The sequence below is a fragment of the Euprymna scolopes genome, chromosome 18 (genome assembly GCF_053919585.1).
Source record: "Euprymna scolopes isolate OS-2025 chromosome 18, ASM5391958v1, whole genome shotgun sequence".
Classification (NCBI taxonomy): domain Eukaryota; kingdom Metazoa; phylum Mollusca; class Cephalopoda; order Sepiida; family Sepiolidae; genus Euprymna; species Euprymna scolopes.
The window spans coordinates 123,358,388-123,377,569 of NC_136499.1; the positions used below are offsets into that span (position 1 = coordinate 123,358,388).

Sequence of the window (19,182 nt, forward strand, 5' to 3'; positions counted from 1 at the left end):
AATTTGACAATAGCCTTTAATTTGTTTTTACAACATTACGACCACTTACGTCAAACAATTGATGTGCCGTAAAGCAAAACAACCAAACCAAACACGATAAATAAATATTTGAAGATATAAACAACTTGAAGCATAAACATTTTTACCAAAATGGCCGAATTTGGCATTAAATAACCCTGAAGAGATTGATATGCCGTAAAACAAAACAACCAAACCGAATCTAATATGACGGGTGTTCCAAAATTAATGTCTCCTATTTTTTTTTAAACGTCCAGTGGACAAGAAGGGAATTGTAAATTACATTATTATAATGACTGAACTTATGCATTCATTACCTGAACGTTTCATCTCTTTGTTGCAGATATTGCCAGTGCCAGACTCTAAGAAAGCAACCCCATTTCATAGACGTGCATCAGAAGCAGAGATGCGCCATTGAATTCCTAGCAATAGTGTATAGAGAATGCTGCTGACTATGTAGAAAAATAAATTCTGGAGCAGAAAAGAAACGCTTGAAAGCACAGCTCAACGAAGTTTCCAGTCACGGTTATTGTCTTTGGTATGATTTCAAGTGAGGGACACATGATGCCACTTCACATCTTCGAAGTTGACTTAAAAGTCAACACAAAAGTGTACTTAGATGTGCTCAATGTGGTGATTCCCTGATGCAATCAGTTGGTCGCTGGTTGACCTTGGGTGTGGCAGCAGGACAAAACACTAAGAAACGGGGCCTAATTAGAGTTGGGGCCCGTTTTGGGATGGGTCATCCTGTATATATATATATATATATATATATATATATATATATATATATATATAAAGCATCCCTCTTTAGGTAGAGCACTATCGTAAATATATCTCACCCGCTTCTTAATTGGCTATAAAGAGAGACCCGCTGTTTGTTTTCTTGTAAATAAACAAACAGCTCGAGCACTGTAAAAGCGGTGGGCGAATGTTTATTTAATGGACATTTGAAGAGATCGTTTGTGAGCACTGACCCAATGGGCCAGTGGTTAGAACTGCCCCCTGTCAATGCAACGGTTGTAGGTTCAATCCCTATGAAAAGGTGCTTGTCTAGCCGCATTGATGAGTTGTGATACAACGGAAGAGTACAGAATGTGAATGACTATAGTCTTTAGTTTTTGGTCACTATTAGTATTGATTTTTTGGTTTAGTTGACGCCATTTTGAAAATATATCACGTGGTATATCGCAACCTAAAAATATTTATTTGTGAAAAATAAAACGTGAAAAAAAAAACACGATAATAAACATGAAAATGATATGATGAAGCGATGCATAATGCAAAGACTCTGCTTTTGGTTAATGGTGAGAATACAGAAGAAACTACAAGAAATTCCGCCCGAAAAGAAGATCAAATACGAGAATAAAATAGGATATGACGTGGTCAAAATTCGTGATTTGAAAAAATGTTATGGATCTATTCATTCTATAGTATCTGAAGTCATTTTCTTCTGCTTTTATCCCGCAGTTTCTAGGATATTTCCGATGGAAACTCTGCGACAGATTTGGGTCAAAGTTCCGGAAATGAAACCTGCGTAATCAAGTTTGGCTCTCTTGAATTATTTTGATTCACCATTTGAAAATGGTATTGGCATGTTGGATGCGTCTTAGATGTCTGTCATAATTAACGCCATACTACGACTATCACGAACAAATAGAAGAAGAAGAAGAAGAAGAAGAAGAAGAAGAAGAAGAAGAAGAAGAAGAGGGGAGTAAAAGAAGAAGAGGAAAGAGGAGAAAGAGAAAAAGGAGAAAAAGAAGTAGAAAAAGAAGAAGAAGAAGAAGAAGAAGAAGAAAGGGGAGAAAAAAAAGAAGAAGAAGAAGAAGAAGAAGAAGAAGAGGGGGAAAGAAGAAGAAGAAGAAGAAGAGGGGAGTAAAAGAAGAAGAAGAAAGAGGAGAAAGAGGAGAAAGAGAAAAAGGAGAAAAAGAAGTAGAAAAAGAAGAAGAAGAAGAAGAAGAAGAAGAAAGGGAAGAAGAAGAAGAAGAAGAAGAAGAAGGAGAAGAAGACGAAGAAGAAGGAGAAGAAGAAGAAGAAGAAGAAGAAGAAGAAGAGGGGAAAGAAGAAGAAGAAGAAGAAGAAGAAGAGGAGGAGGGGGAGGAGGAGGAGGAGGAGCGGAGTAAAAGAAGAAGAAGAAAGAGGAGAAAGAGGGGAAAGAGAAAAAGGAGAAAAAGAAGTAGAAAAAGAAGAAGAAGAAGAAGAAGAAGAAGAAGAAGAAGAAGAAGAAGAAAGGGGAGAAGAAGAAGGAGAAGAAGACGAAGAAGAAGAAGACGAAGAAGAAGAAGAAGAAGAAGAAGAAGAAGAAGAAGAAGAAGACGAAGAAGAAGAGGGGGAAAGAAGAAGAAGAAGAAGAAGAAGAAGAAGAAGAAGAAGAAGAAGAAGAAGAAGAAGAGGAAGAGGGGAGTAAAAGAAGAAGAAGAAGAAAGAGGAGAAAGAGAAAAAGGAGAAAAAGAAGTAGAAAAAGAAAAAGAAGAAGAAGAAGAAGAAGAAGAAGAAGGAGAAGAAGAAGACGAAGAAGGAGAAGAAGACGAAGAAGAAGAAGAAGAAGAAGAAGAAGAAGAAGAAGAAGAAGAAGAAGAAGAAAGAAAGAAGAGAAGGAGAAGAAGACTATACTATGGAGAGTAATGATAAATAATGCAAAATCGAGTACTGGTGCATATTGTGATCCAGACGTATCTCAGCGTTCGCTCGGCTTTGGCCGAAACATCAACAGCCGGATTATGCCGAGCGTTTCCGACAAAATCATAACAACTCTACGTAAAAGAAAATAACAAAATGAATAAATGTCAAATGTAGAAACCAAAAGCAAAAAATAAACGACTTACCGTAATTTGTTTGTTTTTATTTTATTTTATTTATTTATTTATTTTTTTTTTTTCAATTTATTCTTTTTTTTATTTATTTTAATAAATGTCAATTTGGTGTTTTATTTTTTATTTATTTTTTTTTTTATAAATGTCAAGGTTAGAAAAACTAACAATATATACGCCTTTTTTTGCGATGGTTATCAGAGTACTGAAAATCTGGAAAGACTTACTGTCACTCATAATCCAGGGAACACCACTTGTTATTTTCAGTGAGCAATCACTGATGATTACCGGTGTGAAAATTCCTAGCGAGTAAATAAATGATGCTTCCGTTCAGTCTCAAGAAACAATGGATACCTCCTGACAGAGTAGCTGCACGGGTTATTGGTAGGCAAGGGTTGCGCAATCATCAGAAAAACCTCTCCTGAATCGGCACTGCTTGTGTTCAGTGGCAAGAAGTCCAAGACGACTGGAAACAATGCAGAGATGAACGAGGAGCACATACAGATTTTAGTACTGACCAGGCTCAACTTCGGTCATCTAACGAGAACTGGTAAGTAGGTAGGGAAAAAAAGAAAGAAAGTAGTAGTAGTAGTAGTAGTAGTAGTAGTAGTAGTAGTAAATTTAAAATACAAAGAGGGATCTTCCAGCTGCACAAGGTAATGCAATTAGAAGCAACCACATCAAATCAAGGATTGACAAGACACAAGAAAACAGCAAATGCAGGCTCTGCGGACAAAGAGACGAAACAATAAACCACATAATAAGAGAATGCAGCAAACTAGCCCAAAAAGAATATAAATATAGACACGATCATGTGAGAAAGGCAGTACATTGGCAATTATGCAAGCAATTACATCTTGAACACACGGACAAATGGTACAAGCACAAACCAGCAGTAGTACTGGAAAATGAAATCACAGGGTCCTATGGGACATGGATATGCAGACGGATAAACTCATCTAAGTAAGAAGAACTGATGTCATAATAGTTAACAAGAAGGAAAAGTCCTCCCAGCTTGTAGATTTGCGGTTTCAGCAGCCCACAGAGTGAAGATCAAGGAGACTGAAAATCGGAGCAACAATACGAATCTGGCCAAAGAGCTCAAACGGATCTGGAAAATGAAGAAAAAATAACACTACTAATAGTAGAGACACTAGGAACGATACCGAAAAACTTTGACAAATGAATGAGGCAGATTGTAATCAGAGGGATGGCCGAGAAGATACGACGAATCTCAATAATAAAAACTGTAGAAATATTAAGGAAAATCCTTGAATGTAGAAACATTAATCACACATAAATTACCCATAAACTGGACACAGAACGACTATGTTGCAAAACACAATGGGACATGGAATCATGAAAAGTGAAAATGTATAATTGTAAGATACCAATCGATTTTTTTTTTGTGACTGCCATCATGAACGAGCAGCACAGCAAATGATGAGGGTCAAGGATGGAAAGACCGAGAAGGGAAAGCACTAGTCAGACCTCCGCTGACTGAGTGCAAAGAAGACTGGAACCATGGGGAGGCTTATTGCCACCCAAATCCCAGTAAAGATCAATGGTCGCCACCAACAAGAAATCAATGGTAAGCGGCTGTTGTGATAACGCAAATTCTTTTGCAAAGATTATCGAAAGAGGTGAAGCGTGCTGGATGTCTGGGGAGACTTATTGTCACTCAGACTCCAGGGAACACCTCAAGTTGTTCTTAAAGAGCAATTTTTGATGATGGTTTGTGTGACTAGTTCTGGTGAGCAAAAAAAATTATTATTATTATTAATAATAATAATAATAATAATAATAATAATAATAATAATAATAATAATAATTTCTAGGTTAGATACATAAGAACATCTTATAATCTTCATATAAAACTTAGTGGCACTTGTATTGATTGATGGGACAGAAAATGGTCATGAAGGGTTTGAGGAAAACAGCACTATCCAGACTTCTACTGAGAGAACACGGAAACTACTGACATGCTGGGCAGAATTTTTACATAAAAAATCCAGAGTAAAAAAAAAGAAGAGCATCCTTTATCAGTGAAATATTAATGGTAAACGGCTGTTCCAGTAACGCAAAATCATTTTGAAAACGTTGTAAATAGAACATTAGAAATCTTGAGAAACTTGTTGTCACTTAGATTGCATAGAATATCAGGAATTATTTTTCATGAACAATTACTCTTAATAAATTATGTGTTAACTCATAGTGAATAAATAATGACGTGATCAACCATAGTCAAGGGCGACCATAAGTCATCCCTTTTCATTAGTAATTGCACCAAGTTGAAGAGGAGGGCGCGATTTTCTTTTTTAGGTTTACTCCACATACCCTTGATCCGCAGCTTATAGTGCTGAGTGCTTAGGAAGAGAGCATCAAGTACGTTTTATTAAATATTTGGTATACCCCGACCAAGGATTGAACCGTTTTCTCCCGGATCATTATGCCATTAAGCATGACTATGGCGATAACGGACAACACTTACATGCTCCACAAATATAGGAAAAATTGCAACAAATTTCTCATAAAGAGCCCTTGGTATGTTTTGTGTAATACAATTAAGAGCAGGAGTTCTAATTTTTTTGGTGAAACAAAACACCGGAAGCTTTCCGCGAGAGAAATTCTAAAAAGTCGCCATTTCGCTGGCAGAGCTAAATTATTCTTTACAACAAGATTAGTTAAATTCGTTTTAACTTCGCGGTTGTAGTCACGATGCAGTCTGCAGGAATTAATACGAGTGCACGCATGCGTTCGTGTGTGTGTGTGTGTGTGTGTGTGTGTGTGTGTGTGTGTGTGTGTGTGTGTGTGTGTGTGTGTGTGTGTGTGTGTGTGTGTGTGTGTGTGTGTGTGTGACTTACGCGCGCGTCTATGTGTTCATGTGAAATATATTGTGCATCTGTACCACCATCACTTGTTTGGCGGAGAGAACGGATAGCATTCTATATAATAAAGACTTAACGTAAAAGAGATTAAAGTAGTTTGCTTGAAGCATTATTTAACGTGTATATATAAACGACATTTAGATTTATGGAAGGCAGAACAGTGCAGAAATGTAACGAATAGACTCCCAGGCCATGATTATACATACATACATACATACATACATACATACATACATACATACATAAATACACACATGTATGTATGTATGTACTTATTGATTTGTAAATCGCCACTTGTTCTCGTTTCCTCTTACCAACAGCGACTTTAATTTTTTTTTTTTTTTTTTACACAGTGATCACCACTTATCAAGGCCCGGAAGCCACTCAGGGATAAGGGTTATTGCAAGTACATTACGTTAGTGTGGAGATTTGATGAAGTGTTTACTTAAGGGGCGGTTCATTAGGAATTTGTTAACATTGGACTTGAACACATCCAAGTTGTAGTCCGGTGGGAAGCAGGCAGACGGAACAGAGTTCCACAGGCGTGCAGATCTAAGAAAGAAGCTTTGTTCATGGAATCCACGTTTTGATTTAGGCACAGATAAAGAGTGGGGGAAATTTTTCACAGTGGATTCAGCTAGACGGGTGTTTTTCGTGAAAGACTGGCGAGGGGGGACCAGAGATTGGAGTTCAGACGAGCACCTGCCATGGAAATAACGATAAAACAAGGATAGGCTCGCAACGTCTCTTCTGTGGGAGAGAGGTTGCAGAGTAGAGAAAAGGGCATCCCCCACTAAGCCACGAAGTCTATTTTGTACTCTGTCAAGGCAGGATAGGCTGTTTTTTGCAGCTCCTGTCCAGATATGGCAACGGTATTCCATCCTTGGTCGTACTTGGCTTTTATATAGATAGAGAATTGCATCAGTAGTGAGATATCTTATGGAGCGGTAGAAGGATCCCACCATCTTTCCAGCGACCTTGGCAACAGACTTGATGTACGTGTTCCATTTCGGATCAGGAGTAAAGGTCAAACCCAGAAGCTTGTCAAAACACGGGGCCTCACCCAGACGAGAGCCATCCATCACAATTGATGCCAGATGGGGATCAGAGCGTTGATGATGTAAGGATAGGAGTTTGGTTTTAGATGCATTAAAGGTAACCAGCCACATCGTCCCCCACTGAACCACGCGCTCGAGATCAGAGGAGAGAGAATCAGAGAGAACTTTGTCATTTACAGCCTTTGATGCGTTGCCGTAGATGGTCGTGTCATCGGCATAGATGTCAACGAATGATTTAAGTATGTGTTTAGGGAGGTCATTGATGTAGATCAGGAAGAGAGTTGAGCCTAGGATTGACCCCTGAGGGACTCCAGCATTTATATTGCAGGACTCTGATTTTTGTCCATCTACCACTACTCTTATGAGCCTATCGGAGAGAAATGATTTAATGATTGAGAAAACATTTCCATTTACACCGTAGCTGGAAATCTTGTGAAGTAGACCCTTATGCCATACCTTGTCGAAGGCCTTCGATATGTCAAGAGCAATTGTCCTAGAAAGGAAGCCTTTGTCAAGAGATTCACTAACCCTGTGGGATATAACCGTCAGCACATCTGCAGTAGATCTTGCAGAGCGGAAACCATATTGTGTGTCACTAAGGTTATTCCTGCTGAGGTGGTTGACTATTTCTCTATTTAATATGGATTCCAGCAACTTACTCATAACACACAGGAGACTTATTGGTCTGTACTGAGAGGGAGATGACTTATCACCTGAATTCTTAAATACAGGGCAAACTGATGAGGTCTTCCAGGGAGTCGGAAAACACTTCTCCTTAAGGCAGCGCTTAAACAGTTTCGTAAGTATGGGAGCAAGTTCTGATTGAAGCTTTTTTAACACTATAATTGGGATGCCATCAGGGCCAGTTGCTTTACTGGAATCTAGGTTCTTGATTAGCTTGGCGACCTCATGCGCGGATATTTGTATGTTACCTAGCTTGTTCTGTGTTATAGGAGGAAATATGGGGAGTTGATGACCTTCGTCGCATAGGGTAGAATTAGCTGCAAAGTTCTTTGCAAATAGTTTGGCCTTGTCCGACGCTGACGAGATGACATCTGGTCCATTGATAATGGTTGGGATAGAACGCACACTTCTGTTCAGGATTCTATTTGTTATTTGCCAAAACTGGTGGGAACCAAGCCGCTGATCAGCTACCTTGGATTTAACAGACTGGGCATATAGCTCTCGTGCATTTTTATTACTCTTTTACAGTGGTTGCTGGCAGTCCTGAAAGCAGCTTTAGTCTCAGTGCATCTATTACGTTTTCTAAATTCAATATTAAATTAAATTCATTCCTCGCATTGTGACAGCCTTCTAAATCTCTTTTACACACACACACACACACACATATATATATATATATATATATATATATATATCACTCATACAAAAATTTTGGCTACATATGTGCATACATGTTTCAGTTACGACCTTGTTCAAGAGTTAGCATCATCAGGCCACTGACGATCTTTTCTGGTGATGGTTGACATTGAATAAGGCCGAAACTGAAGCATGAATGCACAAGTGTAGCCAAAACTGTTTGTATAAAAAAATATGCTAAAAATATAGCTCTACTTTGGGGAAGGGGGCTATCAAGTTTACTTGATCCAATTGTACCTAAAACTAAACAGAACTTCCATGAACAAAGTTTCTTGCCAAGAACTTACCATCTGTGGAATACGATACTCTATGGTTGCTTCTCAGTTGACTACAACATGATCGTTTTCTAAATTCAATATTAAATTATTGTCGAGCTGTATAATCAGTTTCACCCAACATTTCAAAACCTATGAAAGTGCTGTCTACCGATAACTGATAAGCTAATTAACCCTTATGCTCGAGTGGACTTGGAGCCTTGATAAGAGGCTACACGAGTGAAAAATAAATCTTTGCATAAAGCAACTTCTATCCAAAGTAGGTATAGACATATGTCGTTTGAAATATATATTTTTGTCGTTTAAATGCTTCTTTTATTTATACAAATAGTTTTGGCTACACATTTGCATACATGTTTCAGTTACGACCTTATTCAATGTCAACCATCACCAGAAAAGATTTGGTCAGTGGCCCGATGATGTTAACCCTTGAATAAGGTCGTAGCTAAAACGTATATGCACACATGTAGCCAAAATGTTTGTATGAGTAAAAATATATATACTAATATATATACTAATATATATATATATATATATATATATATATATATATATATATATACGTTTTATTTTTTATTACCGTATGTTTCTGTTAAGTTACATTATTGTTTCCGCTACCCGGCCGTTTTTTTTTTTTTGTTTTTTTTTTTTTTTTGCCGTTTATAGCTTCCTCAGACTTTTACAGAAACCTTCTGTCAAACGGCAAAAAAAAAACGGCCGGGTAGCTGAAACAATAATGTAACTTAACAGAAAGATACGGTAATAAAAAATGAAAAAAATAAATAAAAATAAAATAAAACGCATATTTGCTCTACAACAGTATTGAGCGCTTTCTTCAGTTATTATTAATTACCACTTCTACTATATATAGATAGATAGATAGATAGATAGATACACAATGCCGTCAAAAAGAAAGTCCATACTTGTCATTTTTTTTCAGAAACCGTAAATTTAAGCTAAATTGAATGTAACTGTTTAAACAATCTATACCTTATTTGTTTCGCCTTTTATTCTTCTATAATTTTACCTGTTCATATTTAACTTTTAATTGAAGTATTCTAATGTTTACGTCGATTTAAAAAATACACTTCAAATCGAGAAGGCAAAAAGAAACTCCGCACAATGGAAAATTGTTATTTAAATGTAACTTTAGAACATTAATGCAACACAAACAGGAACACAGTGAACTAGTTAATATTTAGAAGCATAGTCCCTCTTCAATTTGACAGCTTGCAAATTTCGGGCCATTCTCTTGAATTAGTCTACGGCAATACTCCGGTACCCCACTTCTTTTTAATTTTTATCCAAAGTTCTTCCAGATTTTAAATTTTATCATTGTGTAGCTGTTGCTTGGTGTAATGCCACACGTTTTCGATAGGATTAAGGTCAGAAGATTGTGCCAGCTGTGTGAATGGGAGCATTATTCTGCGTGAAGATAAGATTATCATCCAAATTTCGGCCCAAAACTGCTCAGTCAACATCTTATCGTAGTTGGTCGAATTAATTCGACCTTGCAAGTGACCTTTAGGCCCTGGACCATTGGCACAAATAACGCCCACACCAAAACTGAACCTCCACCACCTAGCAGCGTTGAAACTGTGCACCTAGGATTAAATTCTTCGCCCTTCCTTCGACGGACGTACTGCCTTCCATCACTGCCTATCCTATCGAATGGCCTTTGTCACTAAAAAGCACTTTCGGCCAATATGGAGTGTCATGATTTTCATTGCATTTGACGAAGTCCAGACGACGCTTTCTGTTCTTTACAGAAATCATTGGCTTGCGTCTTGGAACACAGCCTGTCAAATTAAATTCCTTCAATCTGTTCTTAACTGTAGAAAGAGAACACTTTTTACACTGCTGTTGCATTGGTGGAGGCCGTTTCAAATATGTTTCTGAGGCTGCGGATCTTGATAGCATTGTCTTCCCTGTAAGAAGGAACTCTAGGACGAACAGATTAATGGGCCTCACGAACACTGCCGGTGTTTTTTTGGTGCTTTTGCACAGTTATTTGTACCGTTTTCTCACATTTCAATCTGCAGTCGATTTCTCAACTGGATAAACTAGAAAGGTGGAGATCAATGAGTTCCTGACGATCACTAGGAGAGACTCGAAGCATATGGACTAAATGTTACCTAGGAATAACAACAATTAAGATTAGAGATGCTAAAACGTGAACATTTTACGATTAGAGATACAGAATTGGGGATATTTTAAGCTGGTTTAAGCTCATTTATTGATGCAGTTTCTTTTTGCCTTTACGATTTGAAGCTATTTTTTTAATTGGCGGGAACATTAGAATATTTCAATTAAAAGTCAAATATGAACAGGGAAATTATAGAGGACTAAAACGCGAATCAAATGAGGTTTTATTTGTTTAAACAGTTACATTCAATTTAGTTTAAATTTGCAGTTTTGTAAAAAATGACACGTGCGGACTTTCTTTTTGGCGGCATTATATATATATATATCTTAGTATATACATTTTTACTCATACAAACATTTTGGCTAGATGTGTGCATATACGTTTCAGCTACGACCTTATTCAAGGGTTAACATCATCGGGCCACTGACCAAATATTTTCTGGTGATGGTTGACATTGAATGAGGTCGTAACTGAAACATGTATGCACATATGTAGCCAAAACTGTTTGTATGAATAAAAGAAGCATTTAAACGACATATATATATACGCCATTGTCCTCGTCGTGCGCGTACGTTAGTGTGTGGTTATTTTTTGCTTTGTCTTTTTTTGTTTTTGCAACATAATACTTTGTGATAAACCAAAAGCACTTTCGATTAGCTTTAAATTTCGATCAGCATTATTTTTCACCTGCATTATCTCGATAATTCGAACTACTGTTCTCATATTCGATGTTATCCTCACAGGGTGTTGGCCGATTAAACCTCCGATCTTCTTCAAGCGCATCTTGTCGAACTCAAGAATTTTTCTGTCGGATTCGAATATGTTCTCCGAATTTTGAACAGAACTCTTCATTTAATCTACGGGGATAGCTTGACTTCGGAGTCTACAACGGCCTAAACGCTGGGAGAATAAAATCGAAGAAAAGAACAAAAGACCGAATATTCCAATGATACAAATTATGGAGAATAATTTGAAACGTAATCGTTCACGTGTTTCGAAATTTTAAAATAAATATTTAATACTAGCGAGGGGGGGGCTTTGCTCGGTCGTAAAATACGGTTAAATATGATATTTTAATTTGTCCAGATTACGTACACATTATTATAGTCATAATTTCAAAAGTATAAAAAAAAAGTATTTGGGTGCCATCAGCTGGAATCGAAACCGAAAGCGAAACTGTAGCATTCAAAGCTTGTGACGTTACCACACTACCAATGTGACACGCGTATGAACTGATTAAAAAATTAAAAATAAACTAAGATGAATGTACAAAATGTATAACGATTTTTCTTTTTAATTTTGACCCATTTTTGACCCCTTAAAAACTGTTTTAACCGGCTAAAGACCCATAAAAGAACCGTCCATAACAAATCCAATAATGTGGGGCATCTAACGCAGCTCTGCGACTTTTAGTTTCGGAGAAGGTAGAGTTTGATAACATTGAGATGGACAGATAGACAAACATAGTGAAGTTTGTAAATTAATAATATTTATTTGTTACGGGGAGACTATAACATCACTCTAATAAAATAATATTAGCCTGGTATGTTTTACAATTCACAGAGATTCGAAAAAGTTGTTAAAAAAACAAATAAATTAAAAAAAATAAATGTTATCAAAGGCAGGATAAGTCCCTCTTCTACCTATCTGGAAATGATTTTAATGGTTTTACTAATTTTAAAACGTTTATTCGGTTCGAAAAACAGTGTTGAGCGTTACGAGAGAACAAAAAAAATGGCCACGAATTGACACATAAATATTTTAAGTTTTGATAATGATTAAAAAAAAAATTATATAAAATATTGTTAGAAACCCAATATATGTTAGCATGACATATATTGGGTGGGTTTCTAACAGTATTTTATTTTTAAGTTATTTTTAAAACTTCAAATATTTAGGTGTCAAATCGCGGCCAATTTTCTTTTTCTTACGCAACGCTTGACACTAGACATTTTTCGAACCAAATAATCGTTTTAAAGCGAGTAAAACCGCTGAAACCTTTCCCAGATAGGTAGAAGAGTAATTTATCTTGTCTTTCCTAACATTTATTTGTGATATTTTTTTAATTTTGACCACTTTTTCTCTGGTTTGCAAAAACATACACAATTAGCCATAATTTTCCTTAAAAAAAATAAAGAAACATTAAAAAAACACATAATGTATAGGTTTAAAAATCAGCACAACAAAAATGAAAGTAAAAAGACTTCCGGTTCAGGACTTCCGGTTAATAGATATACACTTTCTTATACCAACCAAGTCAGATTTTATGATTTTGATTGAGTTCTTTGCCATATTTTTTTCTTATCGTTTTGTTCTTACTAGTCATGGCACATCCTACGGGTCACCAGACATTTATCCGCTAGCTCATACATTCCAACCGAAAGATCTTTTTTACGGTTCTATCCGTCCATTTATGTACAATTGTTTGTATCCCTCTTGCACTTGGTTCACCGGGTATATTTTTCAGGTAGTTTTTAAATTTATTTTTCACGAGTTCTTGTACTCCTATAATTACTGGAATGATGGAGATCTTCCTAAGATTCCAATTTCTTTTTATGCCATACATAAGACCGCTGTATTTTGTTATCTTTTCCCTACTCTCAGTTCTGTTTAACTCGGCATCATTATAGGCACTAACTTAGCCACTATATTTGTTTGTTTGCGTAATGCCTTTTATCCAGTCATGACTGACGGAACGAGAACATGCTAAGCCCCTGGATTAAATTAAAAGTTCCGTTCGAAATTCCGTGCAGATTTCAGAGTCCGAGTTCTACAAGATACACCTGAAGAAGGTCGGAGGGTACATTGACCGAAACGTTGTGAAAATAACACGCAAGGTGAAAACAGTAGTCCGAAGAATTCAAATAATACGAAACCGCACCTGTTTTTGGTTTTAGAAATCGGCAAAAACAAACAATTAAATAAATAATTTATAAAACTCACTATGTCTGTCTGTCTCCATATTTTCAAACTCCATCTCTCCCGAAACTTAAAAGTCGCAGAGCTGCGCTAAATGTCTCACATTATTGGATTTTTATGGACCGTTATTTTATGGGTCTTTAGCCAGTTAAAATAGTTTTTAAGGGGTCAAAAAGGAGACAAAAAAGGGTCAAAATTGAAAAAAAAATCATTACACATTTTGTACATTCATCTTAGTTTATTTTTAATAAGTTCATATGCGTGTCATGTTGGTACAGTGGTAACGTCGCCAGCTTTGAATGCTACAGTTTTGCTTTCGGTTTCGATTCCAAATACGTAGCTGGTTCCACGGAGATGCCACTCGAACCGAGCGCGCTACTTGGCTTCGAAGCTTCTGAAATCGTCGAAGGTAGAACTTTTTTCACGTGCTCACGGAGCCCGCGGTCCGAGGCAGGGTGAAGAACAGGTTCTGGTTCAGGCCGCATCGTCTATGAAAGATGTTGTAGGCGATGATGAGTTTGCCTCGACACCTCCTGCACTCACGCGATAAAAGATTTAGAGTCCTTAAATGTTGCTCATAGGACAGACCTTTGAGGCCAGCCATCGTTGATATCGGTCGAGTTTAAACGAGGTCACGTGGTCATTTATTTAGCTATAATTTGGTGGGGGGGGGGCAGAGGATTCCTGAGAAGAGGAGGATCATCTCGCTAAGTCATCACATTAAAACATTTTTTTAAGAATATCGCGACGAGGAATTGAACTCACAACTTGTATCTGTCAATCGAAAACTTATCGATATTAATAATCACGACTGGACGCCATTATTGCCACGAATACAATACTGCCGACCTTGTAGAATACTTTCTGATATTTTAAAACGAAATCTTATTTATTAATTCGCTTTTAAATATTTTTTCTACGTCATAAAAATTGTATATTACTAGCAGGGTGACACGACGTTGCCCGGGATTGAGTGACGGTTAACAAATGTTTCACACTACCATATTTTTATTGCTATCGAAATCGGTGAAATCAAACATTTTTTCAGTCAAATCGATTGATTGCCTGCTCTAGTTAAGGATCCATCGCGGTGCACAGGGACGAAGCTTCACGTGCTTTCGCAGTTATTTAATTCACATTATATTTAGGCTATATTGCACTGATAACCTACTGTCGATTTTATTTGTCGAGACTTTTGGCTCGTGTGGTAATAAATTTTCTCAAATGCACTTGTGATGTTAGGCTGTGTAAGGTGTTAACTTTGGTCAAAATCGCCTGTTCTTCTTTTCATGGGATTTTTTCGATTATCGATACTTATCGAAGACATTCCAATACAAAGCCTATCTAAGAACACTGTCATGAGAACGAACTCACAGACACATAGACACACACAGACAAAGTTCCTTTTATATAATAATAGAGATAGAGATCTGTATTATGCGGGTTACTAGTTTTATTGTAGTTGTTATTTTAATAACGTTTCGACCGATGTAACTTCCGGCCTACTTCGAATGCATCTTTTCGAACTTCAGAAAATTCTAGTCGAATTTGGGAATCTTATGTCGAAGCCGGGAACCTGTACAGAATTTTTAACTGAACCCTTTACTTATTCTCCAGGGATGGATTATTTTCATTTCCTCAACTAGGAGAAATGTTACAATTTATGTCATTCTTATTATTTATCGCCCGTAATAATAATATAAAAATTAACACTTTTAAACTATTATGACTGACGGAATAAGAACAATATATCCCCGTTGTACTTTCGGAAGGCTCGTAGCTTTTGCTGCGCTTATTTTGTTATTCTTTCCTCACATTCCATAAGTGATGTTTCTGACAAAGGAGGAAGAATTGCTGGTTTCTGAGTCGGAATCTATTCCATCTAACATATATCGTTGGCAAATTTTGGACTTTCGGGTAAAATTTTTAGCTCCTTACATGAAGTGGCTTCATGCATTGTATGGAGAGAATTCCATTTATAATATAAATCTCACCTGTCTGTTTAAATGTATGTATGCATGTATGTATGTATGTCTGACAGAGGCGACAGATATTCATGAGATCGGTATCGATTTGAAGCTCGATTCTTCGGGCAAAAAATATCGAAAAATTGGCTATAAACATTAATTTCTTCACTCTCAACTAGGCACTTTTCTACAATGAGGGGTCTCTTTTTTCGCCGAGATTTTCGAAAGTTATCCCCTCTTTTCGATTGACTAGCCTTAATTTAAACCTTCGCCACTTCCGGTTTGGCAATGAACGCAACAGCAAAAACGTCACCGTTTTTTTCTGTTTTTTTTTGTTTGTTTTTCTCATGTTCTTTTCCTTCTTCGCGGTACGGGTTCGAGCCTGCCTTCCTACTAAAACATTTTTTTTTTTTTTTTGCTCAACACGCACCTTCAAACACCTGTGCAACGCTGGGCACCAAGGCTCGTTTAAAATAAATGATTGTCCAGTTCGAAATTTCTTCCGAATTCCAGAGTTCGATTAAGTCTCCGGATTCGAAATGTGCACTCGAAGAAGTCCGGAGATTGCATTGATCAAAATATTGGGAATATGATAACTAAGATAAGAATAACAGTCTAAATAATCGAATAATAAAATTCTCATATTTCATCTAAAAAAAAAAAACGATTCTCTGTTAGATGCCCTTGCAAAAATTTGACCCCATTTCCTTTAATCGCATAACTTTTAATTGTGTATATATAATTCCAGAAAGACTGGAAACAAAACCAACATAAACGGAGAGCACATGGACCAGATAGAATTCTAAAATGGTCACCCATTTTAACAATAACCACTCTCAAGGTTGCTTAACTGGCCCTCAGGAGTGTCGATTCAGGAGAGGTATGGATGGAGATTGCGCAATCCTTGCTTCACAATTGCACACGTAGCTACACTTACAGGGGGTATCCATTGTCTTTCGACTGAACGGGGGCAACGAATGGATATATAAATCCTGTATAGAGTTTATCCATTAACTGTGGGCGTCACAATTTCTTATTGATGTACGCTATCCACCCCTCTCTAAAGAAAAAGGTGATACCTGGGAGGACTATGTGGCAACAGAACATATACTACACTAGTCTCCAAAGCAGAAGGTGATGCCTGGGAGAATATCATGAAAACAGAATAGTACTACACTACCCCTCACCTCTAAAAAAAATGGAGACAACAATTCATGGTGTACGGCATAATTACCACAATAGTTATTACACTAACCTTCCAATTAGAAGATAATGCCGGGGAGTATGGTATCATGACGAACGAACATGTACTATACACATAGGAGGGGTTAATGACTCGGAGGATGGACAATAGAACAAATACTACGCATTCCGCCCTGAATTGAACATTAAAAGATAGTACATTAGTCTGTAATAGCAATTTGAAATGGTATTGTAACACGTTTCTGAATTTTTTAGATGAGCACTAGTTATTCCTATTATTTGGATTCTTCGGACTACTATTCTCATCTTGAGTGTCATTTTCACAACGTTTCGGTTGATGTAACCTCCGATTTCTCCAGGTGTAACTTGTCGAACACGGGAATGTTTCTGTCGAACTCGGGAATTTAGACGGAATTTCTAACGGAACCTTTTATTTACTTCACGGGGGTAGCATGCCCTCGTCCCATCAGCCATGATTGGGTAGATGTCCTAAGTATTTAGCAATTGTATTTTTCGGTCATCCACACACGCTTTCAACCTTCAGGAGAATATGACTTTAAAACTGCCCTGCGGCGCAGTGGTTCGAGTACGTAAAAAATCAATTATAAAATTGACCTTCTCCTGAAAGTTTGATAGCTAAATTCTCAGTGTGGCCAACCGAAAAATACAATTTCGAATTACTTAGGACCTCTATCCAATCACGGCTGACGGAACAAGACCACGCTACTCCCATGAAGGGTTTCGTTCGAAATTCCGTCCAAATTCTCTAGTTCCACAGAAACATTCCAGGATTCGACAAGATACACCTGAAGAAGGTTGACTGAAACGTTGTTAAAATCACACTTACGATGAGAAGGCTAATTCAAATAATCCAAAAAGTGATATTTATGCAGAAATAATAAAGTTATTATTTAGAAGCACATTGGGAGGAAGGACGTTGTGTTTCTTGCTTCCTTTGTTCCAGCTCGTTTGACTCGTTAGTCTAGTGGTCCCCATTAATTCGTTGTTTTAATACCTCATTGTGATACAGCTTTCTATTCCAGTAGCTTCATTCCAAGAACTGCAGTTTTGTGGGCCCTCCTCTTTGCTCACTGTTTTCCTCCTACTTACAACCTTGGTCTTTTCAAGACTAAGGTCAATAGGCATCTACTGTCTTTGCGATAATTATCTTTCAGTCTTGTTAGCTCCTTACACCAAGTGGCTTCATGCCTTGTCTGAGGCGATTTTCATAAATAAAACTACTCTGTACTTTCATCTAACAATTTTATAAGCAAAAGATACCGTAAAACTGGAATTAGGTTTGAAAATCCCATCTACAAAATAGCACGGTTCGTATTCTGCCTAAGTACGCAAATTCTCAATCCTCATCTAAAAAAAATCCGAAACTTGTTTGATGCATCTCTGAAAGTGTGTGTGCGACTGTGTGTGTATGTATGTATGTATGTATGTATGTATGTATGTATGTATGTGTGTGTGTATGTATGTATGTATGTATGTATGTATGTATTTGTGTATGTATGCGTGTGTGTTACAAAACTAACGAAGAGTTCCGGTTTCCATGCCTCCTTGTGAGAGCAAAGTTAGACACAAGGTCGTTTTTTTACCGTGGAGGAAAACCCCGGCTCCCCAAAACAGGGACACTCTGGATTGGGATGAAAATAAAGATCGCCTCAGTCTCGAAATATTTGCTTACTCACTAACAAAAGACAGTAAAAGTGAACTGTATTATAAGAACAGATATTACACTTTGCTCTTGGCTAATAGGCAGTTCTCACTTACCTTACGTGTAAGATTTTTATCCGAACAACTTGCGACCAGGCCCCAAAAAATCGTTATTTCCCGGTGTCTACGTTCGTGTTGTGGTACGGCCGAGGAGAAGTTAACTGCGACTCTTTTCCGCGATTTCTTTTTCTCTCTCTCCGTTTGAGATTTTCCGTGTTTTCGATTGATTCATTCTTTCTATCAAACACCGACTTTTTCCCACAAAATCTTCTGATCGAAGATTTTGTTTCTTTATGTATTCTTTTAATTTAATTTTTTTTTTTTTTTACTTTTTCTTTCCTTTTTCTATTATTTTTAGATCCACGTTTCACGTCTCGAAATTTTTTTTTTTTTTTTTATTGCTTCTTTTTAATTTTCACACCATTTTTGCCTACGTGTAAATAAGCAATTAAAAGGTTTTAATTTGGGACAAATTAAATATATGTATATCTGTAATTTTGCTTGTTGCTAGAAGACCAGGTATATAGTTAAGTCGGGTCCGGAGTGCTTAAACTAGTATAATTTGACGACGCCTACTTGAAACTTACCGACGCGGATCATTTTGTCAAAAACGATTTGCCCTTCCTTCCACTACCCCTCCCTCCACCTATTCATATATACTCTATACATACTACTATTGTTGCGTCTCTCTCTCTCTCTCTCTCTCTCTCTCTCTCTCTCTCTCTCTCTCTCTCTCTCTCTCTCTCTCTCTCTCACACACACACTCACTCACTCTTCTCTATCTAGCTATCCATTT

At 37.1% G+C, this 19,182-nt stretch overlaps 1 protein-coding gene across 1 annotated transcript in view; it reads right to left on the minus strand.

Annotated features, from left to right (window-relative positions):
* The window catches only part of LOC145297795 (phosphatidylinositol transfer protein 3-like), a 169,482-nt gene extending 150,300 nt beyond the window's left edge, over window positions 1–19,182 (minus strand). The window contains exon 1 of the mRNA XM_080144080.1: window positions 18,444–19,182. The gene's annotated coding sequence lies outside the window, so the exon portion shown is untranslated. The remainder of the gene's footprint in view (window positions 1–18,443) is intronic.